At 35.5% G+C, this 25,042-nt stretch overlaps 24 non-coding genes across 24 annotated transcripts; all 24 read left to right on the forward strand.

The window, feature by feature from the left end:
- The first annotated feature begins 402 nt into the window (after window positions 1–402).
- Window positions 403–514, forward strand: trnal-caa (transfer RNA leucine (anticodon CAA)). Its single transcript has 2 exons — window positions 403–440; window positions 469–514. It is a non-coding gene; the product is annotated as a tRNA-Leu (tRNA).
- Window positions 515–863: 349 nt separating this feature from the next.
- Window positions 864–975, forward strand: trnal-caa (transfer RNA leucine (anticodon CAA)). Its single transcript has 2 exons — window positions 864–901; window positions 930–975. It is a non-coding gene; the product is annotated as a tRNA-Leu (tRNA).
- A 223-nt stretch (window positions 976–1,198) lies between these two features.
- Window positions 1,199–1,309, forward strand: trnal-caa (transfer RNA leucine (anticodon CAA)). The gene is made up of 2 exons: window positions 1,199–1,236; window positions 1,264–1,309. It is a non-coding gene; the product is annotated as a tRNA-Leu (tRNA).
- A 345-nt stretch (window positions 1,310–1,654) lies between these two features.
- On the forward strand, window positions 1,655–1,765 carry trnal-caa (transfer RNA leucine (anticodon CAA)). Its single transcript has 2 exons — window positions 1,655–1,692; window positions 1,720–1,765. It is a non-coding gene; the product is annotated as a tRNA-Leu (tRNA).
- A 346-nt stretch (window positions 1,766–2,111) lies between these two features.
- On the forward strand, window positions 2,112–2,223 carry trnal-caa (transfer RNA leucine (anticodon CAA)). Its single transcript has 2 exons — window positions 2,112–2,149; window positions 2,178–2,223. It is a non-coding gene; the product is annotated as a tRNA-Leu (tRNA).
- Window positions 2,224–5,868: 3,645 nt separating this feature from the next.
- On the forward strand, window positions 5,869–5,980 carry trnal-caa (transfer RNA leucine (anticodon CAA)). Its single transcript has 2 exons — window positions 5,869–5,906; window positions 5,935–5,980. It is a non-coding gene; the product is annotated as a tRNA-Leu (tRNA).
- A 226-nt stretch (window positions 5,981–6,206) lies between these two features.
- On the forward strand, window positions 6,207–6,318 carry trnal-caa (transfer RNA leucine (anticodon CAA)). The gene is made up of 2 exons: window positions 6,207–6,244; window positions 6,273–6,318. It is a non-coding gene; the product is annotated as a tRNA-Leu (tRNA).
- Window positions 6,319–6,666: 348 nt separating this feature from the next.
- On the forward strand, window positions 6,667–6,778 carry trnal-caa (transfer RNA leucine (anticodon CAA)). The gene is made up of 2 exons: window positions 6,667–6,704; window positions 6,733–6,778. It is a non-coding gene; the product is annotated as a tRNA-Leu (tRNA).
- A 226-nt stretch (window positions 6,779–7,004) lies between these two features.
- trnal-caa (transfer RNA leucine (anticodon CAA)) lies at window positions 7,005–7,116 on the forward strand. Its single transcript has 2 exons — window positions 7,005–7,042; window positions 7,071–7,116. It is a non-coding gene; the product is annotated as a tRNA-Leu (tRNA).
- A 347-nt stretch (window positions 7,117–7,463) lies between these two features.
- On the forward strand, window positions 7,464–7,575 carry trnal-caa (transfer RNA leucine (anticodon CAA)). Its single transcript has 2 exons — window positions 7,464–7,501; window positions 7,530–7,575. It is a non-coding gene; the product is annotated as a tRNA-Leu (tRNA).
- A 346-nt stretch (window positions 7,576–7,921) lies between these two features.
- trnal-caa (transfer RNA leucine (anticodon CAA)) lies at window positions 7,922–8,033 on the forward strand. The gene is made up of 2 exons: window positions 7,922–7,959; window positions 7,988–8,033. It is a non-coding gene; the product is annotated as a tRNA-Leu (tRNA).
- A 688-nt stretch (window positions 8,034–8,721) lies between these two features.
- trnal-caa (transfer RNA leucine (anticodon CAA)) lies at window positions 8,722–8,833 on the forward strand. The gene is made up of 2 exons: window positions 8,722–8,759; window positions 8,788–8,833. It is a non-coding gene; the product is annotated as a tRNA-Leu (tRNA).
- A 1,023-nt stretch (window positions 8,834–9,856) lies between these two features.
- On the forward strand, window positions 9,857–9,968 carry trnal-caa (transfer RNA leucine (anticodon CAA)). Its single transcript has 2 exons — window positions 9,857–9,894; window positions 9,923–9,968. It is a non-coding gene; the product is annotated as a tRNA-Leu (tRNA).
- Window positions 9,969–10,318: 350 nt separating this feature from the next.
- Window positions 10,319–10,430, forward strand: trnal-caa (transfer RNA leucine (anticodon CAA)). The gene is made up of 2 exons: window positions 10,319–10,356; window positions 10,385–10,430. It is a non-coding gene; the product is annotated as a tRNA-Leu (tRNA).
- A 682-nt stretch (window positions 10,431–11,112) lies between these two features.
- On the forward strand, window positions 11,113–11,224 carry trnal-caa (transfer RNA leucine (anticodon CAA)). The gene is made up of 2 exons: window positions 11,113–11,150; window positions 11,179–11,224. It is a non-coding gene; the product is annotated as a tRNA-Leu (tRNA).
- A 685-nt stretch (window positions 11,225–11,909) lies between these two features.
- On the forward strand, window positions 11,910–12,021 carry trnal-caa (transfer RNA leucine (anticodon CAA)). The gene is made up of 2 exons: window positions 11,910–11,947; window positions 11,976–12,021. It is a non-coding gene; the product is annotated as a tRNA-Leu (tRNA).
- A 2,524-nt stretch (window positions 12,022–14,545) lies between these two features.
- Window positions 14,546–14,657, forward strand: trnal-caa (transfer RNA leucine (anticodon CAA)). The gene is made up of 2 exons: window positions 14,546–14,583; window positions 14,612–14,657. It is a non-coding gene; the product is annotated as a tRNA-Leu (tRNA).
- A 1,276-nt stretch (window positions 14,658–15,933) lies between these two features.
- trnal-caa (transfer RNA leucine (anticodon CAA)) lies at window positions 15,934–16,045 on the forward strand. The gene is made up of 2 exons: window positions 15,934–15,971; window positions 16,000–16,045. It is a non-coding gene; the product is annotated as a tRNA-Leu (tRNA).
- A 1,273-nt stretch (window positions 16,046–17,318) lies between these two features.
- On the forward strand, window positions 17,319–17,430 carry trnal-caa (transfer RNA leucine (anticodon CAA)). Its single transcript has 2 exons — window positions 17,319–17,356; window positions 17,385–17,430. It is a non-coding gene; the product is annotated as a tRNA-Leu (tRNA).
- A 1,275-nt stretch (window positions 17,431–18,705) lies between these two features.
- trnal-caa (transfer RNA leucine (anticodon CAA)) lies at window positions 18,706–18,817 on the forward strand. Its single transcript has 2 exons — window positions 18,706–18,743; window positions 18,772–18,817. It is a non-coding gene; the product is annotated as a tRNA-Leu (tRNA).
- A 1,480-nt stretch (window positions 18,818–20,297) lies between these two features.
- trnal-caa (transfer RNA leucine (anticodon CAA)) lies at window positions 20,298–20,409 on the forward strand. The gene is made up of 2 exons: window positions 20,298–20,335; window positions 20,364–20,409. It is a non-coding gene; the product is annotated as a tRNA-Leu (tRNA).
- Window positions 20,410–21,217: 808 nt separating this feature from the next.
- Window positions 21,218–21,329, forward strand: trnal-caa (transfer RNA leucine (anticodon CAA)). Its single transcript has 2 exons — window positions 21,218–21,255; window positions 21,284–21,329. It is a non-coding gene; the product is annotated as a tRNA-Leu (tRNA).
- A 1,021-nt stretch (window positions 21,330–22,350) lies between these two features.
- Window positions 22,351–22,462, forward strand: trnal-caa (transfer RNA leucine (anticodon CAA)). The gene is made up of 2 exons: window positions 22,351–22,388; window positions 22,417–22,462. It is a non-coding gene; the product is annotated as a tRNA-Leu (tRNA).
- A 1,361-nt stretch (window positions 22,463–23,823) lies between these two features.
- Window positions 23,824–23,936, forward strand: trnal-caa (transfer RNA leucine (anticodon CAA)). The gene is made up of 2 exons: window positions 23,824–23,861; window positions 23,891–23,936. It is a non-coding gene; the product is annotated as a tRNA-Leu (tRNA).
- Window positions 23,937–25,042: the final 1,106 nt, after the last annotated feature.

Below are 25,042 nucleotides of genomic sequence, written 5' to 3' on the forward strand. Positions count from 1 at the left end.
CCTAGTTACTGGGCTGTTCTGGTCTCCGATTGGAGGCGAGGGTTCAAATCCTCTTCTGACACAACTGTGCCTTAAAAAGTAGCTCTTTGTCAATACCCGAAAAAATTCTCCAAATGGTGAAAGGAAAACACATGAACAGTGATTAATCGTTGATAGATGCCATAGTTGAGAACAGACAACACATGAAACGGAATAATCGTTCTATACATGTCATCATATGCCTAGTTTAGAATTCAAAAGTTACTCAAAATCCATAAAAAAATGTTTTTACTATATCTTTCATTAGCTTTAAACATTTTTGTTTATTTTTCTTTGTATCTTAGATCGGCATGTTTCCATCAGACATATCAGACGTTATGTTACAGAATCGTGAAAACCTATGAATTTTAAGGATTTATAATTGTCAGGATGGCCGAGTGGTCTAAGGCGCCAGACTCAAGGTGAGAGTCCTTCCTAGTTACTGGGGTGTTCTGGTCTCCGATTGGAGGCGAGGGTTCAAATCCCTCTTCTGACACAACTTTTGCCTTAAAAAAGAGTAGCTCTTTGTCAAATCCGAAAATTTCTCCAAATGGTGAAAGGAAAACACATGAACAGTGATTAATCGTTTGATAGATGCCATAGTTTGAGAACAGACAACACATGAACGCGAATAATCGTTCGATACATGTCATCATATGCCTAGTTTTAGAATTCAAAAAGTTACTCAAAATCCATAAAAAAATGTTTTTTACTATATCTTTCATTAGCTTTTAAACATTTTTTGTTATTTTTCTTTGTATCTTAAGATCGGCATGTTTCCATCAGACATATCAGACGTTATGTTACAGAATGTGAAAACCTATGAATTTTAAAGACTTTTAATTGTCAGGATGGCCGAGTGGTCTAAGGCGCCAGACTCAAGGTGAGAGTCCTTCCTAGTTACTGGGGTATTCTGGTCTCCGATTGGAGGCGAGGGTTCAAATCCCTCTTCTGACACAACTTTTGCCTTAAAAAGTAGCTCTTTGTCAATACCGAATAATTCTCCAAATGGTGAAAGTTACTCAAATCCATAAAAAAATGTTTTTTATTATATCTTTCATTAGCTTTTAACAATTTTTGTTTATTTTTTTGTATCTTAAGATCGGCATGTTTCCATCAGACATATCAGACGTTATGTTACAGAATCGTGAAAACATATGAATTTTAAAGATTTATAATTGTCAGGATGGCCGAGTGGTCTAAGGCGCCAGACTCAAGGTGAGAGTCCTTCCTAGTTACTGGGTGTTCTGGTCTCCGATTGGAGGCGAGGGTTCAAATCCCTCTTCTGACACAACTTTTGCCTTAAAAAGTAGCTCTTTGTCAATACCGAAAAATTCTCCAAATGGTGAAAGGAAAACACATGAACAGTGATTAACGTTTGATAGATGCCATAGTTTGAGAACAGACAACACATGAAACGCGAATAATCGTTCGATACATGTCATCATATGCCTAGTTTAGAATTCAAAAAGTTACTCAAAATCCATTAAAAAATGTTTTTTACTATATCTTTCATTAGCTTTAACATTTTTTGTTTATTTTTCTTTGTATCTTAAGATCGGCATGTTTCCATCAGACATATCAGACGTTATGTTACAGAATTGTGAAAACCTATGAATTTTAAGGATTTATAATTGTCAGGATGGCCGAGTGGTCTAAGGCGCCAGACTCAAGGTGAGAGTCCTTCCTAGTTACTGGGTGTTCTGGTCTCCGATTGGAGGCGAGGGTTCAAATCCCTCTTCTGACACAACTTTTGCCTTAAAAAGTAGCTCTTTGTCAATACCGAAAAATTCTCCAAATGGTGAAAGGAAAACACATGAACAGTGATTAATCGTTTGATAGATGCCATAGTTTGAGAACAGACAACACATGAAACGCGAATAATCGTTCGATACATGTCATCATATGCCTAGTTTAGAATTCAAAAGTTACTCAAAATCCATTAAAAAATGTTTTTTACTATATCTTTCATTAGCTTTTAACATTTTTTGTTTATTTTTCTTTGTATCTTAAGATCGGCATGTTTCCATCAGACATATCAGACGTTATGTTACAGAATTGTGAAAACCTATGAATTTTAAAGACTTTTAATTGTCAGGATGGCCGAGTGGTCTAAGGCGCCAGACTCAAGGTGAGAGTCCTTCCTAGTTACTGGGGTATTCTGGTCTCCGATTGGAGGCGAGGGTTCAAATCCCTCTTCTGACACAACTTTTGCCTTAAAAAGTAGCTCTTTGTCAATACCGAAAAATTCTCCAAATGGTGAAAGTTACTCAAAATCCATAAAAAAATGTTTTTTATTATATCTTTCATTAGCTTTTAACAATTTTTGTTTATTTTTCTTTGTATCTTAAGATCGGCATGTTTCCATCAGACATATCAGACGTTATGTTACAGAATCGTGAAAACATATGAATTTTAAAGATTTATAATTGTCAGGATGGCCGAGTGGTCTAAGGCGCCAGACTCAAGGTGAGAGTCCTTCCTAGTTACTGGGTGTTCTGGTCTCCGATTGGAGGCGAGGGTTCAAATCCTCTTCTGACACAACTTTGCCTTAAAAAAGTAGCTCTTTGTCAATACCGAAAAATTCTCCAAATGGTGAAAGGAAAACACATGAACAGTGATTAATCGTTTGATAGATGCCATAGTTTGAGAACAGACAACACATGAAACGCGAATAATCCTTCGATACATGTCATCATATGCCTAGTTTAGACTATCAAAAAGTTACTCAAAAATCCATTAAAAAATGTTTTTACTATATCTTTCATTAGCTTTTAACATTTTTGTTTATTTTTCTTTGTATCTTAAGATCGGCATGTTTCCGTCAGACATATCAGACGTTATGTTACAGAATTGTGAAAACCATATGAATTTTAAGGATTTTAATTGTCAGGATGGCCGAGTGGTCTTAGAGGCGCCAGACTCAAGGTGAGAGTCATTCCTAGTTACTGGGCTGTTTCTGGTCTCCGATTGGAGGCGAGGGTTCAAATCCCTCTTCTGAACACACTTTTGCCTTAAAAAGTAGCTCTTTGTCAATACCGAAAAATTCTCCAAATGGTGGAAAGGAAACACATGAACAGTGATTAATCGTTTGATAGATGCCATAGTTTGAGACAGACAACACATGAAACGCGAATAATCGTTCGATACATGTCATCATATGCCTAGTTTAGAATTCATAAAGTTACTCAAAAATCCATTAAAAAATGTTTTTTACTATATCTTTCATTAGCTTTTAACATTTTTGTTTATTTTTCTTTGTATCTTAAGATCGGCATGTTTCCATCAGACATATCAGACGTTATTTACAGAATTGTGAAAACCTATGAATTTTAGAGACTTTAATTGTCAGGATGGCCGAGTGGTCTAAGGCGCCAGACTCAAGGTGAGAGTCCTTCCTAGTTACTGGGGTATTCTGGTCTCCGATTGGAGGCGAGGGGTTCAAATCACTCTTCTGACACAACTATTGCCTTAAAAAGTAGCTCTTTGTCAATACCGAAAAATTCTCCAAATGGTGAAAGTTACTCAAAATCCATAAAAAATGTTTTTTATTATATCTTTCATTAGCTTTTAACAATTTTTGTTATTTTTCTTTGTATCTTAAGATCGGTATGTTTCCATCAGACATATCAGACGTTATGTTACAGAATCGTGAAAACATATGAATTTTAATATTTATAATTGTCAGGATGGCCGAGTGGTCTAAGGCGCCAGACTCAAGGTGAGAGTCCTTCCTAGTTACTGGGTTGTTCTGGTCTCCGATTGGAGGCGAGGTTTCAAATCCCTCTTCTGACACAACTTTTGCCTTAAAAGTAGCTCTTTGTCAAATACCGAAAAATTCTCCAAATGGTGAAAGGAAAACACATGAACAGTGATTAATCGTTTGATAGATGCCATAGTTTGAGAACAGACAACACATGAAACGCGAATAATCCTTCGATACATGTCATCATATGCCTAGTTTAGACTTCAAAAAGTTACTCAAAATCCATTTAAAAATGTTTTTTACTATATCTTTCATTAGCTTTTAACATTTTTTGTTATTTTTCTTTGTATCTTAAGATCGGCATGTTTCCATCAGACATATCAGACGTTATGTTACAGAATTGTGAAAACCTATGAATTTTAAGGATTTATAATTGTCAGATGGCCGAGTGGTCTAAGGCGCCAGACTCAAGGTGAGAGTCCTTCCTAGTTACTGGGCTGTTCTGGTCTCCGATTGGAGGCGAGGGTTCAAATCCCTCTTCTGACACAACTTTTGCCTTAAAAAGTAGCTCTTTGTCAATACCGAAAATTCTCCAAATGGTGAAAGGAAAACACATGAACAGTGATTAATCGTTTGATAGATGCCATAGTTTGAGAACAGACAACACATGAAACGCGAAGAATCGTTCGATACATGTCATCATATGCCTAGTTTAGAATTCATAAAGTTACTCAAAATCCATTAAAAAATGTTTTTTACTATATCTTTCATTAGCTTTTAACATTTTTGTTTATTTTTCTTTGTATCTTAAGATCGGCATGTTTCCATCAGACATATCAGACGTTATGTTACAGAATTGTGAAAACCTATGAATTTTAAAGAATTTTTAATTGTCAGGATGGGCCGAGTGGTCTAAGGCGCCAGACTCAAGGTGAGAGTCCTTCCTAGTTACTGGGGTATTCTGGTCTCCGATTGGAGGCGAGGGTTCAAATCCCTCTTCTGACACAACTTTTGCCTTAAAAAGTAGCTCTTTGTCAATACCGAAAAATTCTCCAATGGTGAAAGTTACTCAAAATCCATAAAAAAATGTTTTTTATATATCTTTCATTAGCTTTTAACAATTTTTGTTTATTTTTGTTTGTATCTTAAGATCGGTATGTTTCCATCAGACATATCAGACGTTATGTTACAGAATCGTGAAAACATATGAATTTTAAATATTTATAATTGTCAGGATGGCCGAGTGGTCTAAGACGCCAGACTCAAGGTGAGAGTCCTTCCTAGTTACTGGGTTGTTCTGGTCTCCGATTGGAGGCGAGCGTTCAAATCCCTCTTCTGACACAACTTTTGCCTTAAAAAGTAGCTCTTTGTCAATACCGAAAAATTCTCCAAATGGTGAAAGGAAAAACACATGAACAGTGATTAATCGTTTGATAGATGCCATAGTTTGAGAACAGACAACACATGAAACGCGAATAATCCTTCGATACATGTCATCATATGCCTAGTTTAGACTTCAAAAAGTTACTCAAAATCCATTAAAAAATGTTTTTTACTATATCTTTCATTAGCTTTTAACATTTTTTGTTTATTTTTCTTTGTATCTTAAGATCGGCATGTTTCCATCAGACATATCAGACGTTATGTTACAGAATTGTGAAAACCTATGAATTTTAAGGATTTATAATTGTCAGGATGGCCGAGTGGTCTAAGGCGCCAGACTCAAGGTGAGAGTCCTTCCTAGTTACTGGGCTGTTCTGGTCTCCGATTGGAGGCGAGGGTTCAAATCCTCTTCTGACACAACTTTTGCCTTAAAAAGTAGCTCTTTGTCAATACCGAAAATTCTCCAAATGGTGAAAGGAAAACACATGAACAGTGATTAATCGTTTGATAGATGCCATAGTTTGAGAACAGACAACACATGAAACGCGAATAATCGTTCGATACATGTCATCATATGCCTAGTTTAGAATTCATAAAGTTACTCAAAATCCATTAAAAATGTTTTTACTATATCTTTCATTAGCTTTTAACATTTTTTGTTTATTTTTCTTTGTATCTTAAGATCGGCATGTTTCCATCAGACACATCAGACGTTATGTTACAGAATTGTGAAAACCTATGAATTTTAAAGACTTTTAATTGTCAGGATGGCCGAGTGGTCTAAGGCGCCAGACTCAAAGTGAGAGTCCTTCCTAGTTACTGGGGTATTCTGGTCTCCGATTGGAGGCGAGGGTTCAAATCCCTCTTCTGACACAACTTTTGCCTTAAAAAGTAGCTCTTTGTCAATACCGAAAAATTCTCCAAATGGTGAAAGTTACTCAAAATCCATAAAAAAATGTTTTTTATTATATCTTTCATTAGCTTTTAACAATTTTTGTTTATTTTTGTTTGTATCTTAAGATCGGTATGTTTCCATCAGACATATCAGACGTTATGTTACAGAATCGTGAAAACATATGAATTTTAAATATTTATAATTGTCAGGATGGCCGAGTGGTCTAAGGCGCCAGACTCAAGGTGAGAGTCCTTCCTAGTTACTGGGCTGTTCTGGTCTCCGATTGGAGGCGAGGGTTCAAATCCCTCTTCTGACACAACTTTTGCCTTAAAAAGTAGCTCTTTGTCAATACCGAAAAATTCTCCAAATGGTGAAAGGAAAACACATGAACAGTGATTAATCGTTTGATAGATGCCATAGTTTGAGAACAGACAACACATGAAACGCGAATAATCGTTCGATACATGTCATCATATGCCTAGTTTAGAATTCATAAAGTTACTCAAAATCCATTAAAAAATGTTTTTTTACTATATCTTTCATTAGCTTTTAACATTTTTTGTTTATTTTTCTTTGTATCTTAAGATCGGCATGTTTCCATCAGACACATCAGACGTTATGTTACAGAATTGTGAAAACCTATGAATTTTAAAGACTTTTAATTGTCAGGATGGCCGAGTGGTCTAAGGCGCCAGACTCAAAGTGAGAGTCCTTCCTAGTTACTGGGGTATTCTGGTCTCCGATTGGAGGCGAGGGTTCAAATCCCTCTTCTGACACAACTTTTGCCTTAAAAAGTAGCTCTTTGTCAATACCGAAAAATTCTCCAAATGGTGAAAGTTACTCAAAATCCATAAAAAAATGTTTTTTATTATATCTTTCATTAGCTTTTAACAATTTTTGTTTATTTTTGTTTGTATCTTAAGATCGGTATGTTTCCATCAGACATATCAGACGTTATGTTACAGAATCGTGAAAACATATGAATTTTAAATATTTATAATTGTCAGGATGGCCGAGTGGTCTAAGGCGCCAGACTCAAGGTGAGAGTCCTTCCTAGTTACTGGGCTGTTCTGGTCTCCGATTGGAGGCGAGGGTTCAAATCCCTCTTCTGACACAACTTTTGCCTTAAAAAGTAGCTCTTTGTCAATACCGAAAAATTCTCCAAATGGTGAAAGGAAAACACATGAACAGTGATTAATCGTTTGATAGATGCCATAGTTTGAGAACAGACAACACATGAAACGCGAATAATCGTTCGATACATGTCATCATATGCCTAGTTTAGAATTCATAAAGTTACTCAAAATCCATTAAAAAATGTTTTTTACTATATCTTTCATTAGCTTTTAACATTTTTTGTTTATTTTTCTTTGTATCTTAAGATCGGCATGTTTCCATCAGACATATCAGACGTTATGTTACAGAATTGTGAAAACCTATGAATTTTAAGGATTTATAATTGTCAGGATGGCCGAGTGGTCTAAGGCGCCAGACTCAAGGTGAGAGTCCTTCCTAGTTACTGGGCTGTTCTGGTCTCCGATTGGAGGCGAGGGTTCAAATCCCTCTTCTGACACAACTTTTGCCTTAAAAAGTAGCTCTTTGTCAATACCGAAAAATTCTCCAAATGGTGAAAGGAAAACACATGAACAGTGATTAATCGTTTGATAGATGCCATAGTTTGAGAACAGACAACACATGAAACGCGAATAATCCTTCGATACATGTCATCATATGCCTAGTTTAGAATTCAAAAAGTTACTCAAAATCCATAAAAAAATGTTTTTTACTATATCTTTCATTAGCTTTAAAAAATTTTTTTTATTTTTCTTTGTATCTTAAGATCGGCATGTTTCCATCAGACATATCAGACGTTATGTTACAGAATCGCTAAAACATATGAATTTTAAGGATTTACAATTGTCAGGATGGCCGAGTGGTCTAAGGCGCCAGACTCAAGGTGAGAGTCCTTCCTAGTTACTGGGGTGTTCTGGTCTCCGATTGGAGGCGAGGGTTCAAATCCCTCTTCTGACACAACTTTTGCCTTAAAAAAGAGTAGCTCTTTGTCAAATCCGAAAAGTTCTCCAAATGGTGAAAGGAAAACACATGAACAGTGATTAATCGTTTGATAGATGCCATAGTTTGACAACAGACAACACATGAAACGCGAATAATCGTTCGATACATGTCATCATATGCCTAGTTTAGAATTCAAAAAGTTACTCAAAATCCATAAAAAAATGTTTTTTATTATATCTTTCATTAGCTTTTAACATTTTTTGTTTATTTTTCTTTGTATCTTAAGATCGGCATGTTTACATCAGACATATCAGACGTTATGTTACAGAATTGTGAAAACCTATGAATTTTAAAGACTTTTAATTGTCAGGATGGCCGAGTGGTCTAAGGCGCCAGACTCATGGTGAGAGTCCTTCCTAGTTACTAGGGTATTCTGGTCTCCGATTGGAGGCGAGGGTTCAAATCCCTCTTCTAACACAACTTTTGCCTTAAAAAGTAGCTCTTTGTCAATACCGAAAAATTCTCCAAATGGTGAAAGTTACTCAAAATCCATAAAAAAATGTTTTTTATTATATCTTTCATTAGCTTTTAACATTTTTTGTTTATTTTTCTTTGTATCTTAAGATCGGCATGTTTCCATCAGACATATCAGACGTTATGTTACAGAATTGTGAAAACCTATGAATTTTAAAGACTTTTAATTGTCAGGATGGCCGAGTGGTCTAAGGCGCCAGACTCAAGGTGAGAGTCCTTCCTAGTTACTACGGTATTCTGGTCTCCGATTGGAGGCGAGGGTTCAAATCCCTCTTCTGACACAACTTTTGCCTTAAAAAGTAGCTCTTTGTCAATACCGAAAAATTCTCCAAATGGTGAAAGTTACTCAAAATCCATAAAAAAATGTTTTTTATTATATCTTTCATTAGCTTTTAACATTTTTTGTATATTTTTCTTTGTATCTTAAGATCGGCATGTTTACATCAGACATATCAGACGTTATGTTACAGAATTGTGAAAACCTATGAATTTTAAAGACTTTTAATTGTCAGGATGGCCGAGTGGTCTAAGGCGCCAGACTCAAGGTGAGAGTCCTTCCTAGTTACTAGGGTATTCTGGTCTCCGATTGGAGGCGAGGGTTCAAATCCCTCTTCTAACACAACTTTTGCCTTAAAAAGTAGCTCTTTGTCAATACCGAAAAATTCTCCAAATGGTGAAAGTTACTCAAAATCCATAAAAAAATGTTTTTTATTATATCTTTCATTAGCTTTTAACATTTTTTGTTTATTTTTCTTTGTATCTTAAGATCGGCATGTTTCCATCAGACATATCAGACGTTATGTTACAGAATTGTGAAAACCTATGAATTTTAAAGACTTATAATTGTCAGGATGTCCGAGTTGTCTAAGGCGCCAGACTCAAGGTGAGAGTCCTTCCTAGTTACTGGGGTATTCTGGTCTCCGATTGGAGGCGAGTGTTCAAATCCCTCTTGTGACACAACTTTTGCCATAAAAAGTAGCTCTTTGTCAATACCGAAAAATTCTCCAAATGGTGAAAGGAAAACACATGAACAGTGATTAATCCTTTGATAGATGCCATAGTTTGAGAACAGACAACACATGAAACGCGAATAATCGTTCGATACATGTCATCATATGCCTAGTTTAGAATTCAAAAAGTTACTCAAAATCCATTAAAAAATCTTTTTTACTATATCTTTCATTAGCTTTAAAAAAAAATTGTTTATTTTTCTTTGTATCTTAAGATCGGCATGTTTCCATCAGACATATCAGACGTTATGTTACAGAATCGCTAAAACATATGAATTTTAAGGATTTACAATTGTCAGGATGGCCGAGTGGTCTAAGGCGCCAGACTCAAGGTGAGAGTCCTTCCTAGTTACTGGGGTGTTCTGGTCTCCGATTGGAGGCGAGGGTTCAAATCCCTCTTCTGACACAACTTTTGCCTTAAAAAAGAGTAGCTCTTTGTCAAATCCGAAAAGTTCTCCAAATGGTGAAAGGAAAACACATGAACAGTGATTAATCGTTTGATAGATGCCATAGTTTGAGAACAGACAACACATGAAACGCGAATAGTCGTTCGATACATGTCATCATATGCCTAGTTTAGAATTCAAAAAGTTACTCAAAATCCATAAAAAAATGTTTTTTATTATATCTTTCATTAGCTTTTAACATTTTTTGTTTATTTTTCTTTGTATCTTAAGATCGGCATGTTTACATCAGACATATCAGACGTTATGTTACAGAATTGTGAAAACCTATGAATTTTAAAGACTTTTAATTGTCAGGATGGCCGAGTGGTCTAAGGCGCCAGACTCAAGGTGAGAGTCCTTCCTAGTTACTAGGGTATTCTGGTCTCCGATTGGAGGCGAGGGTTCAAATCCCTCTTCTGACACAACTTTTGCCTTAAAAAGTAGCTCTTTGTCAATACCGAAAAATTCTCCAAATGGTGAAAGTTACTCAAAATCCATAAAAAAATGTTTTTTATTATATCTTTCATTAGCTTTTAACATTTTTTGTTTATTTTTCTTTGTATCTTAAGATCGGCATGTTTCCATCAGACATATCAGACGTTATGTTGCAGAATTGTGAAAACCTATGAATTTTAAAGACTTATAATTGTCAGGATGTCCGAGTTGTCTAAGGCGCCAGACTCAAGGTGAGAGTCCTTCCTAGTTACTGGGGTATTCTGGTCTCCGATTGGAGGCGAGTGTTCGAATCCCTCTTGTGACACAACTTTTGCCATAAAAAGTAGCTCTTTGTCAATACCGAAAAATTCTCCAAATGGTGAAAGGAAAACACATGAACAGTGATTAATCGTTTGATAGATGCCATTTGAGAACAGACAACACATGAAACGCGAATAATCGTTCGATACATGTCATCATATGCCTAGTTTAGAATTCAAAAGGTTACTCAAAATCCATTAAAAAATGTTTTTTATTATATCTTTCATTAGCTTTTAACATTTTTTGTTTATTTTTCTTTGTATCTTAAGATCGGCATGTTTCCATCAGACATATCAGACGTTATGTTACAAAATCGTGAAAACATATGAATTTTAAGGATTTATAATTGTCAGGATGGCCGAGTGGTCTAAGGCGCCAGACTCAAGGTGAGAGTCCTTCCTAGTTACTGGGCTGTTCTGGTCTCCGATTGGAGGCGAGGGTTCAAATCCCTCTTCTGACACAACTTTTGCCTTAAAAAGTAGCTCTTTGTCAATACCGAAAAATTCTCCAAATGGTGAAAGGAAAACACATGAACAGTGATTAATCCTTTGATAGATGCCATAGTTTGAGAACAGACAACACATGAAACGCGAATAATCGTTCGATACATGTCATCATATGCCTAGTTTAGAATTCAAGAAGTTACTCAAAATCCATAAAAAAATGTTTTTTATTATATCTTTCATTAGCTTTTAACATTTTTTGTTTATTTTTCTTTGTATCTTAAGATCGGCATGTTTACATCAGACATATCAGACGTTATGTTACAGAATTGTGAAAACCTATGAATTTTAAAGACTTTTAATTGTCAGGATGGCCGAGTGGTCTAAGGCGCCAGACTCAAGGTGAGAGTCCTTCCTAGTTACTAGGGTATTCTGGTCTCCGATTGGAGGCGAGGGTTCAAATCCCTCTTCTAACACAACTTTTGCCTTAAAAAGTAGCTCTTTGTCAATACCGAAAAATTCTCCAAATGGTGAAAGTTACTCAAAATCCATAAAAAAATGTTTTTTATTATATCTTTCATTAGCTTTTAACATTTTTTGTTTATTTTTCTTTGTATCTTAAGATCGGCATGTTTCCATCAGACATATCAGACGTTATGTTACAGAATTGTGAAAACCTATGAATTTTAAAGACTTTTAATTGTCAGGATGGCCGAGTGGTCTAAGGCGCCAGACTCAAGGTGAGAGTCCTTCCTAGTTACTAGGGTATTCTGGTCTCCGATTGGAGGCGAGGGTTCAAATCCCTCTTCTGACACAACTTTTGCCTTAAAAAGTAGCTCTTTGTCAATACCGAAAAATTCTCCAAATGGTGAAAGTTACTCAAAATCCATAAAAAAATGTTTTTTATTATATCTTTCATTAGCTTTTAACATTTTTTGTTTATTTTTCTTTGCATCTTAAGATCGGCATGTTTCCATCAGACATATCAGACGTTATGTTGCAGAATTGTGAAAACCTATGAATTTTAAAGACTTATAATTGTCAGGATGTCCGAGTTGTCTAAGGCGCCAGACTCAAGGTGAGAGTCCTTCCTAGTTACTGGGGTATTCTGGTCTCCGATTGGAGGCGAGTGTTCAAATCCCTCTTGTGACACAACTTTTGCCATAAAAAGTAGCTCTTTGTCAATAACGAAAAATTCTCCAAATGGTGAAAGGAAAACACATGAACAGTGATTAATCGTTTGATAGATGCCATTTGAGAACAGACAACACATGAAACGCGAATAATCGTTCGATACATGTCATCATATGCCTAGTTTAGAATTCAAAAGGTTACTCAAAATCCATAAAAAAATGTTTTTTATTATATCTTTCATTAGCTTTTAACATTTTTTGTTTATTTTTCTTTGTATCTTAAGATCGGCATGTTTCCATCAGACATATCAGACGTTATGTTACAAAATCGTGAAAACATATGAATTTTAAGGATTTATAATTGTCAGGATGGCCGAGTGGTCTAAGGCGCCAGACTCAAGGTGAGAGTCCTTCCTAGTTACTGGGGTATTCTGGTCTCCGATTGGAGGCGAGGGTTCAAATCCTTCTTCTGACAAAACTTTTGCCTTAAAAAGTAGCTCTTTGTCAAATCCGAAAAGTTCTCCAAGTGGTGAAAGGAAAACACATGAACAGTGATTAATCGTCTGACAGATGCCATAGTTTGAGAACAGACAACACATGAAAAGCGAATAATCGTTCTATACATGTCATCATATGCCTAGTTTAGAAATGAAGAAGTTACTCAAATTCCATAAAAAAATGTTTTTTACTATATCTTTCATTAGCTTTTAACATTTTTTGTTTATTTTTCTTTGTATCTTAAGATCGGCATGTTTCCATCAGACATATCAGACGTTATGTTACAGATTCGCGAAAACATATGAATTTTAAGGATTTATAATTGTCAGGATGTCCGAGTGGTCTAAGGCGCCAGACTCAACGTGAGAGTCCTTCCTAGTTAATGGGGTATTCTGGTCTCCGATTGGAGGCGAGGGTTCAAATCCTTCTTCTGACACAACTTTTGCCTTAAAAAGTAGCTCTTTGTCAATACCGAAAAGTTCTCCAAATGGTGAAAGGAAAACACATGAACAGTGATTAATCGTTTGATAGATGCCATAGTTTGAGAACAGACAACACATGAAACGCGAATAATCGTTCGATACATGTCATCATATGCCTAGTTTAGAATTAAAAAAGTTACTCAAATTCCATAAAGAAATATTTGTTACTATATCTTTCATTAACTTTTAACAATTTTTGTTTATTTTTCTTTGTATCTTAAGATCGGCATGTTTCCATCAGACATATCAGGCGTTATGTTACAGAATCGTGAAAACATATGAATTTTAAGGATTTATAATTGTCTGTATGGCTGAGTGTTCTAAGGCGCCAGACTTAAGGTGAGAGTCCTTCCTAGTTACTGGGGTATTCTGTTCTCCGATTGGAGGCGAGGGTTCAAATCCCTCTTCTGACACAACTTTTGCCTTAAGAAAGGTTAGCTCTTTGTCAAATTCGAAAAATTCTCCAAATGGTGAAAGGAAAACACATGAACAGTGATTAATCGTTTGATAGATGCCATAGTTTGAGAACAGACAACACATGAAACGCGAATAATCGTTCGATACATGTCATCATATGCCTAGTTTAGAATTTAAAAAGTTACTCAAATTAAATAAAGAAATATTTGTTACTATATCTTTCATTAGCTTTTAACAATTTTGTTTATTTTTCTTTGTATCTTAAGATCGGTATTTTTCCATCAGACATATCAGACGTTATGTTACAGCATCGTGAAAACATATGAATTTTAAGGATTTATAATTGTCTGGATGGCTGAGTGGTCTAAGGCTCCAGACTCAAGGTGAGAGTCCTTCCTAGTTACTGGGGTATTCTGTTCTCCGATTGGAGGCGAGGGTTCAAATCCTTCTTCTGACACAACTTTTGCCTTAAAAAAAGAGTAGCTCTTTGTCAAATCCGAAAAATTCTCCAAATGGTGAAAGGAAAACACATGAACAGTGATTAATCGTTTGATAGATGCCATAGTTTGAGAACAGACAACACATGAAACGCGAATAATCGTTCTATACATGTCATCATATGCCTAGTTTAGAATTGATAAAGTTACTCAAATTCCATAAAAAAATGTTTTTTACTACATCTTTCATTAGCTTTTAACATTTTTAGTTTATTTTTCTTTGTATCTTAAGATCGGCATGTTTCCATCAGATATATCAGACGTTATGTTACAGAATTGCGAAAACATATGAATTTTAGGGATTTATAATTGTCAGGATGGCCGAGTGGTCTAAGGCGCCAGACTCAAGGTGAGAGTCCTTCCTAGTTACTGGGGTGTTCTGGTCTCCGATTGGAGGCGAGGGTTCAAATCCCTCTTCTGACATAACTTTTGCCTTAAAAAAGAGTAGCTCTTTGTCAAAACCGAAAAGTTCTCCAAATGGTGAAAGGAAAACACATGAACAGTGATTAATCGTCTGATAGATGCCATAGTTTGAGAACAGACAACACATGAAACGCGAATAATCGTTCTATACATGTCATCATATGCCTAGTTTAGAATTAAAAAAGTTACTCAAATTCCATAAAGAAATATTTGTTACTATATCTTTCATTAACTTTTAACAATTTTTGTTTATTTTTCTTTGTATCTTAAGATCGGCATGTTTCCATCAGACATATCAGGCGTTATGTTACAGAATCGTGAAAACATATGAATTTTAAGGATTTATAATTGTCTGTATGGCTGAGTGTTCTAAGGCGCCAGACTTAAGGTGAGAGTCCTTCCTAGTTACTGGGGTATTCTGTTCTCCGATTGGAGGCGAGGGTTCAAATCCCTCTTCTGACACAACTTTTGCCTTAAGAAAGGTTAGCTCTTTGTCAAATTCGAAAAATTCTCCAAATGGTGAAAGGAAAACACATGAACAGTGATTAATCGTTTGATAGATGCCATAGTTTGAGAACAGACAACACATGAAACGCGAATAATCGTTCGATACATGTCATCATATGCCTAGTTTAGAATTTAAAAAGTTACTCAAATTAAATAAAGAAATATTTGTTACTATATCTTTCATTAGCTTTTAACAATTTTTGTTTATTTTTCTTTGTATCTTAAGATCGGTATTTTTCCATCAGACATATCAGACGTTATGTTACAGCATCGTGAAAACATATGAATTTTAAGGATTTATAATTGTCTGGATGGCTGAGTGGTCTAAGGCTCCAGACTCAAGGTGAGAGTCCTTCCTAGTTACTGGGGTATTCTGTTCTCCGATTGGAGGCGAGGGTTCAAATCCTTCTTCTGACACAACTTTTGCCTTAAAAAAAGAGTAGCTCTTTGTCAAATCCGAAAAATTCTCCAAATGGTGAAAGGAAAACACATGAACAGTGATTAATCGTTTGATAGATGCCATAGTTTGAGAACAGACAACACATGAAACGCGAATAATCGTTCTATACATGTCATCATATGCCTAGTTTAGAATTGATAAAGTTACTCAAATTCCATAAAAAAATGTTTTTTACTACATCTTTCATTAGCTTTTAACATTTTTAGTTTATTTTTCTTTGTATCTTAAGATCGGCATGTTTCCATCAGATATATCAGACGTTATGTTACAGAATTGCGAAAACATATGAATTTTTAGGGATTTATAATTGTCAGGATGGCCGAGTGGTCTAAGGCGCCAGACTCAAGGTGAGAGTCCTTCCTAGTTACTGGGGTGTTCTGGTCTCCGATTGGAGGCGAGGGTTCAAATCCCTCTTCTGACATAACTTTTGCCTTAAAAAAGAGTAGCTCTTTGTCAAAACCGAAAAGTTCTCCAAATGGTGAAAGGAAAACACATGAACAGTGATTAATCGTCTGATAGATGCCATAGTTTGAGAACAGACAACACATGAAACGCGAATAATCGTTCTATACATGTCATCATATGCCTAGTTTAGAATTCATAAAGTTACTCAAATTCCATAAAAAATGTTTTTTACTATATCTCTCATTAGCTTTTAATAATTTTTGTTTATTTTTCTTTGTATCTTAAGATCGGCATGTTTCCATCAGACATATCAGACGTTATGTTACAGAATCATGAAAACATATGAATTTTTGGGATTTATAATTGTCAGGATGGCCGAGTGGTCTAAGGCTCCAGACTCAAGGTGAGAGTCCTTCCTAGTTACTGGGGTGTTCTGGTCTCCGATTGGAGGCGAGGGTTCAAATCCCTGTTCTGACACAACTTTTGCCTTAAGAAAGAGTAGCTCTTTGTCAAATCCGAAAAATTCTCCAAATGGTGAAAGGAAAACACATGAACAGTGATTAATCGTTTGATAGATGCCATAGTTTGAGAACAGACATCACATGAAACGCGAAGAATCTTTCGATACATGTCATCATATGCCTAGTTTAGAATTAAAAAAGTTACTCAAATTCCATAAAGAAATATTTGTTACTATATCTTTCATTAGCTTTTAACAATTTTTGTTTATTTTTCTTTGTATCTTAAGATCGGCATGTTTCCATCAGACATATCAGACGTTATGTTACAGAATCGTGAAAACATATGAATTTTAAGGATTTATAATTGTCTGGATGGCTGAGTGTTCTAAGGCGCCAGACTCAAGGTGAGAGTCCTTCCTAGTTACTTGGGTATTCTGTTCTCCGATTGGAGGCGAGGGTTCAAATCCCTCTTCTGACACAACTTTTGCCTTAAGAAAGAGTAGCTCTTTGTCAAATCCGAAAAATTCTCCAAATGGTGAAAGGAAAACACATGAACAGTGATTAATCGTTTGATAGATGCCATAGTTTGAGAACAGACAACACATGAAATGCGAATAATAGTTCTATACATGTCATCATATGCCTAGTTTAGAATTCAAAAAGTTACTCAAAATCCATTAAAAAATGTTTTTTACTATATCTTTCATTAGCTTTTAACATTTTTTATTTATTTTTCTTTGTATCTTAAGATCGGCATGTTTCCATCAGACATATCAGACGTTATGTTACAGAATCGCGAAAACATATGAATTTTAGGGATTTATAATTGTCAGGATGGCCGAGTGGTCTAAGGCGCCAGACTCAAGGTGAGAGTCCTTACTAGTTACTGGGGTGTTCTGGTCTCCGATTGGAGGCGAGGGTTCAAATCCCTCTTCTGACACAACTTTTGCCTTAAAAAAGAGTAGCTCTTTGTCAAATCTGAAAAGTTCTCCAAGTGGTGAAAGGAAAACACATGAACAGTGATTAATCGTATGACAGATGCCATAGTTTGAGAACAGACAACACATGAAAAGCGAATAATCGTTCTATACATGTCATCATATGCCTAGTTTAGAATTGAAGAAGTTACTCAAATTCCATAAAAAAATGTTTTTTACTATATCTTTCATTAGCTTTTAACATTTTTTGTTTCTTTTTCTTTGTATCTTAAGATCGGCATGTTTCCATCAGACATATCAGACGTTATGTTACAGAATCGTGAAAACATATGAATTTTAAGGATTTATAATTGTCTGGATGGCTGAGTGGTCTAAGGCTCCAGACTCAAGGTGAGAGTCCTTCCTATTTACTGGGGTATTCTGGTCTCCGATTGGAGGCGAGGGTTCAAATCCTTCTTCTGACACAACTTTTGCCTTAAAAAAAGAGTAGCTCTTTGTCAAATCCGAAAAGTTCTCCAAATGGTGAAAGGAAAACACATGAACAGTGATTAATCGTTTGATAGATGCCATAGTTTGAGAACAGACAACACATGAAACGCGAATAATCGTTCGATACATGTCATCATATGCCTAGTTTAGAATTCAAAAAGTTACTCAAAATCCATTAAAAAATCTTTTTTACTATATCTTTCATTAGCTTTTAACATTTTTTGTTTATTTTTCTTTGTATCTTAAGATCGGCATGTTTCCATCAGACATATCAGACGTTATGTTACAGAATCATGAAAAAATATGAATTTTTGGGATTTATAATTGTCAGGATGGCCGAGTGGTCTAAGGCGCCAGACTCAAGGTGAGAGTCCTTCCTAGTTACTGGGGTGTTCTGGTCTCCGATTGGAGGCGAGGGTTCAAATCCCTGTTCTGACATAACTTTTGCCTTAAGAAAGAGTAGCTCTTTGTCAATACCAAAAAATTCTCCAAATGGTGAAAGGAAAACACATGAACAGTGATTAATCGTTTGATAGATGCCATAGTTTGAGAACAGACAACACATGAAACGCGAATAATCGTTCGATACATGTCATCATATGCCTAGTTTAGAATTCAAAAAGTTACTCAAAATCCATTAAAAAATGTTTTTTATTATATCTTTCATTAGCTTTTAACATTTTTTGTTTATTTTTCTTTGTATCTTAAGATCGGCATGTTTCCATCAGACATATCAGACGTTATGTTACAAAATCGTGAAAACATATGAATTTTAAGGATTTATAATTGTCAGGATGGCCGAGTGGTCTAAGGCGCCAGACTCAAAGTGAGAGTCCTTCCTAGTTACTCGGCTGTTCTGGTCTCCGATTGGAGGCGAGGGTTCAAATCCCTCTTCTGACACAACTTTTGCCTTAAAAAGTAGCTCTTTGTCAATACCGAAAAATTCTCCAAATGGTGAAAGGAAAACACATGAACATTAATTAATCCTTTGATAGATGCCATAGTTTGAGAACAGACAACACATGAAACGCGAATAATCGTTCGATACATGTCATCATATGCCTAGTTTAGAATTCAAAAAGTTACTCAAAATCCATAAAAAATGTTTTTTACTATATCTTTCATTAGCTTTAAAAAAAAATGTTTATTTTTCTTTGTATCTTAAGATCGGCATGTTTCCATCAGACATATCAGACGTTATGTTACAGAATCGCGAAAACATATGAATTTTAAGGATTTATAATTGTCAGGATGGCCGAGTGGTCTAAGGCGCCAGACTCAAGGGTGAGAGTCCTTCCTAGTTACTGGGGTGTTCTGGTCTCCGATTGGAGGCGAGGGTTCAAATCCCTCTTCCGACACAACTTTTGCCTTAAAAAGTAGCTCTTTGTCAATACCGAAAAATTCTCCAAATGGTGAAAGTTACTCAAAATCCATAAAAAAATGTTTTTTATTATATCTTTCATTAGCTTTTAACATTTTTTGTTTATTTTTCTTTGTATCTTAAGATCGGCATGTTTCCATCAGACATATCAGACGTTATGTTACAGAATCGCGAAAACATATGAATTTTAAGGATTTATAATTGTCAGGATGGCCGAGTGGTCTAAGGCGCCAGACTCAAGGTGAGAGTCCTTCCTAGTTACTGGGGTGTTCTGGTCTCCGATTGGATGCGAGGGTTCAAATCCCTCTTCTGACACAACTTTTGCCTTAAAAAGTAGCTCTTTGTCAATACCGAAAAATTCTCCAAATGGTGAAAGTTACTCAAAATCCATAAAAAAATGTTTTTTATTATATCTTTCATTAGCTTTTAACATTTTTTGTTTATTTTTCTTTGTATCTTAAGATCGGCATGTTTCCATCAGACATATCAGACGTTATGTTACAGAATCGCGAAAACATATGAATTTTAAGGATTTATAATTGTCAGGATGGCCGAGTGGTCTAAGGCACCAGACTCAAGGTGAGAGTCCTTCTAGTTACTGGGGTGTTCTCGTCTCCGATTGGAGGCGACGGTTCAAATCCCTCTTCTGACACAACTTTTGCCTTAAAAAGTAGCTCTTTGTCAATACTGAAAAATTCTCCAAATGGTGAAAGGAAAACACATGAACAGTGATTAATCGTTTGATGGATGCCATAGTTTGAGAACAGACAACACATGAAACGCGAATAATCGTTCGATACATGTCATCATATGCCTAGTTTAGACTTCAAAAAGTTACTCAAAATCCATTAAAAAATGTTTTTTATTATATCTTTCATTAGCTTTTAACATTTTTTGTTTATTTTTCTTTGTATCTTAAGATCGGCATGTTTCCATCAGACATATCAGACGTTATGTTACAAAATCGTGAAAACATATGAATTTTAAGGATTTATAATTGTCAGGATGGCCGAGTGGTCTAAGGCGCCAGACTCAAAGTGAGAGTCCTTCCTAGTTACTGGGCTGTTCTGGTCTCCGATTGGAGGCGAGGGTTCAAATCCCTCTTCTGACACAACTTTTGCCTTAAAAAGTAGCTCTTTGTCAATACCGAAAAATTCTCCAAATGGTGAAAGGAAAACACATGAACAGTGATTAATCCTTTGATAGATGCCATAGTTTGAGAACAGACAACACATGAAACGCGAATAATCGTTCGATACATGTCATCATATGCCTAGTTTAGAATTCAAAAAGTTACTCAAAATCCATAAAAAATGTTTTTTACTATATCTTTCATTAGCTTTAAAAAAAAATTGTTTATTTTTCTTTGTATCTTAAGATCGGCATGTTTCCATCAGACATATCAGACGTTATGTTACAGAATCGCTAAAACATATATATTTTAAGGATTTACAATTGTCAGGATGGCAGAGTGGTCTAAGGCGCCAGACTCAAGGTGAGAGTCCTTCCTAGTTACTGGGGTGTTCTGGTCTCCGATTGGAGGCGAGGGTTCAAATCCCTCTTCTGACACAACTTTTGCCTTAAAAAAGAGTAGCTCTTTGTCAAATCCGAAAAGTTCTCCAAATGGTGAAAGGAAAACACATGAACAGTGATTAATCGTTTGATAGATGCCATAGTTTGAGAACAGACAACACATGAAACGCGAATAATCGTTCGATACATGTCATCATATGCCTAGTTTAGAATTCAAAAAGTTACTCAAAATCCATAAAAAAATGTTTTTTATTATATCTTTCATTAGCTTTTAACATTTTTTGTTTATTTTTCTTTGTATCTTAAGATCGGCATGTTTACATCAGACATATCAGACGTTATGTTACAGAATTGTGAAAACCTATGAATTTTAAAGACTTTTAATTGTCAGGATGGCCGAGTGGTCTAAGGCGCCAGACTCAAGGTGAGAGTCCTTCCTAGTTACTAGGGTATTCTGGTCTCCGATTGGAGGCGAGGGTTCAAATCCCTCTTCTGACACAACTTTTGCCTTAAAAAGTAGCTCTTTGTCAATACCGAAAAATTCTCCAAATGGTGAAAGTTACTCAAAATCCATAAAAAAATGTTTTTTATTATATCTTTCATTAGCTTTTAACATTTTTTGTTTATTTTTCTTTGTATCTTAAGATCGGCATGTTTCCATCAGACATATCAGACATTATGTTACAGAATTGTGAAAACCTATGAATTTTAAAGACTTTTAATTGTCAGGATGGCCGAGTGGTCTAAGGCGCCAGACTCAAGGTGAGAGTCCTTCCTAGTTACTAGGGTATTCTGGTCTCCGATTGGAGGCGAGGGTTCCAATCCCTCTTCTGACACAACTTTTGCCTTAAAAAGTAGCTCTTTGTCAATACCGAAAAATTCTCCAAATGGTGAAAGTTACTCAAAATCCATAAAAAAATGTTTTTTATTATATCTTTCATTAGCTTTTAACATTTTTTGTTTATTTTTCTTTGTATCTTAAGATCGGCATGTTTCCATCAGACATATCAGACGTTATGTTGCAGAATTGTGAAAACCTTTGAATTTTAAAGACTTATAATTGTCAGGATGTCCGAGTTGTCTAAGGCGCCAGACTCAAGGTGAGAGTCCTTCCTAGTTACTGGGGTATTCTGGTCTCCGATTGGAGGCGAGTGTTCAAATCCCTCTTGTGACACAACTTTTGCCATAAAAAGTAGCTCTTTGTCAATACCGAAAAATTCTCCAAATGGTGAAAGGAAAACACATGAACAGTGATTAATCGTTTGATAGATGCCATTTGAGAACAGACAACACATGAAACGCGAATAATCGTTCGATACATGTCATCATATGCCTAGTTTAGAATTCAAAAGGTTACTCAAAATCCATTAAAAAATGTTTTTTTATTATATCTTTCATTAGCTTTTAACATTTTTTGTTTATTTTTCTTTGTATCTTAAGATCGGCATGTTTCCATCAGACATATCAGACGTTATGTTACAAAATCGTGAAAACATATGAATTTTAAGGATTTATAATTGTCAGGATGGCCGAGTGGTCTAAGGCGCCAGACTCAAGGTGAGAGTCCTTCCTAGTTACTAGGGTATTCTGGTCTCCGATTGGAGGCGAGGGTTCAAATCCCTCTTCTGACACAACTTTTGCCTTAAAAAGTAGCTCTTTGTCAATACCGAAAAATTCTCCAAATGGTGAAAGTTACTCAAAATCCATAAAAAAATGTTTTTTATTATATCTTTCATTAGCTTTTAACATTTTTTGTTTATTTTTCTTTGTATCTTAAGATCGGCATGTTTCCATCAGACATATCAGACGTTATGTTACAGAATTGTGAAAACCTATGAATTTTAAAGACTTTTATTGTCAGGATGGCCGAGTGGTCTAAGGCGCCAGACTCAAGGTGAGAGTCCTTCCTAGTTACTAGGGTATTCTGGTCTCCGATTGGAGGCGAGGGTTCCAATCCCTCTTCTGACACAACTTTTGCCTTAAAAAGTAGCTCTTTGTCAATACCGAAAAATTCTCCAAATGGTGAAAGTTACTCAAAATCCATAAAAAAATGTTTTTTATTATATCTTTCATTAGCTTTTAACATTTTTTGTTTATTTTTCTTTGTATCTTAAGATCGGCATGTTTCCATCAGACATATCAGACGTTATGTTGCAGAATTGTGAAAACCTTTGAATTTTAAAGACTTATAATTGTCAGGATGTCCGAGTTGTCTAAGGGCGCCAGACTCAAGGTGAGAGTCCTTCCTAGTTACTGGGGGTATTCTGGTCTCCGATTGGAGGCGAGTGTTCAAATCCCTCTTGTGACACAACTTTTGCCATAAAAAGTAGCTCTTTGTCAATACCGAAAAATTCTCCAAATGGTGAAAGGAAAACACATGAACAGTGATTTAATCGTTTGATAGATGCCATTTGAGAACAGACAACACATGAAACGCGAATAATCGTTCGATACATGTCATCATATGCCTAGTTTAGAATTCAAAAGGTTACTCAAAATCCATTAAAAATGTTTTTTTTATTATATCTTTCATTAGCTTTTAACATTTTTTGTTTATTTTTCTTTGTATCTTAAGATCGGCATGTTTCCATCAGACATATCAGACGTTATGTTACAAAATCGTGAAAACATATGAATTTTAAGGATTATAATTGTCAGGATGGCCGAGAGTGGTCTAAGGCGCCAGACTCAAGGTGAGAGTCCTTCCTAGTTACTAGGGTATTCTGGTCTCCGATTGGAGGCGAGGGTTCAAATCCCTCTTCTGACACAACTTTTGCCTTAAAAAGTAGCTCTTTGTCAATACCCGAAAATTCTCCAAATGGTGAAAGTTACTCAAAATCCATAAAAAAATGTTTTTATTATATCTTTCATTAGCTTTTAACATTTTTTGTTTCTTTTCTTTGTATCTTAAGATCGGCATGTTTCCATCAGACATATCAGACGTTATGTTACAGAATTGTGAAAAACCTATGAATTTTAAAGACTTTTAATTGTCAGGATGGCCGAGTGGTCTAAGGCGCCAGACTCAAGGTGAGAGTCCTTCCTAGTTACTAGGGTTATTCTGGTCTCCGATTGGAGGCGAGGGTTCAAATCCCTCTTCTGACACAACTTTTGCCTTAAAAAGTAGCTCTTTGTCAATACCGAAAAAATCTCCAAATGGTGAAAGTTACTCAAAATCCATAAAAAAATGTTTTTTATTTATATCTTTCATTAGCTTTTAACATTTTTTGTTTATTTTTCTTTGTATCTTAGATCGGCATGTTTCCATCAGACATATCAGACGTTATGTTGCAGAATTGTGAAAACCTATGAATTTTAAAGACTTATCTAATTGTCAGGATGTCCGAGTTGTCTACGGCGCCAGACTCAAGGTTGAGAGTCCTTCCTAGTTACTGGGGTATTCTGGTCTCGGATTGGAGGCGGTGTTCAAATCCACTCTTGTGACACAACTTTTGCCATAAAAGTAGCTCTTTGTCAATACCGAAAAATTCTCCAAATGGTGAAAGGAAAACACATGAACAGTGATTAATTGTTGATAGATGCCATTTGAGAACAGACAAACACATGAAACACGAATAATCGTTCGATACATGTCATCATATGCCTAGTTTAGAATTCAAAAGGTTACTCAAAATCAATTAAAAATGTTTTTTATTATCTCTTCATTAGCTTTTAACATTTTTTGTTTTATTTTTCTTTGTATCTTAAGATCGGCATGTTTCCATCAGACATATCAGACGTTATTTACAAAATCGTGAAAACATATGAATTTTAAGGATTTATAAATTGTCAGGATGGCCGACGTGGGTCTAAGGCGCCACACTCAAGGTGAGAGTCCTTCCTAGTTACTGGGGTATTCTGGTCTCCGATTGGAGGCGAGGGTTCAAATCCCTCTTCTGACACAACTTTTGCCTTAAAAAGTAGCTCTTTGTCAATACCGAAAATTCTCCAAATGGTGAAGGAAAACACATGAACGTGATTAATCCTTTGATAGATGCCATAGTTTGAGAACAGACAACACATGAACGCGATAATCGTTCGATACATGTCATCATATGCCTAGTTTTAGAATTCAAAAAGTTACTCAAAATCCATAAAAAAAATGTTTTTTACTATATCTTTCATTAGCTTTAAAAAAAATTGTTTATTTTTCTTTGTATCTTAATCGGCATGTTTCCATCAACATATCAGACGTTATGTTACAGAATCGC

Source organism: Oncorhynchus kisutch, unplaced genomic scaffold (assembly GCF_002021735.2).
Source record: "Oncorhynchus kisutch isolate 150728-3 unplaced genomic scaffold, Okis_V2 scaffold2729, whole genome shotgun sequence".
NCBI classification, from domain to species: Eukaryota; Metazoa; Chordata; class Actinopteri; order Salmoniformes; family Salmonidae; genus Oncorhynchus; species Oncorhynchus kisutch.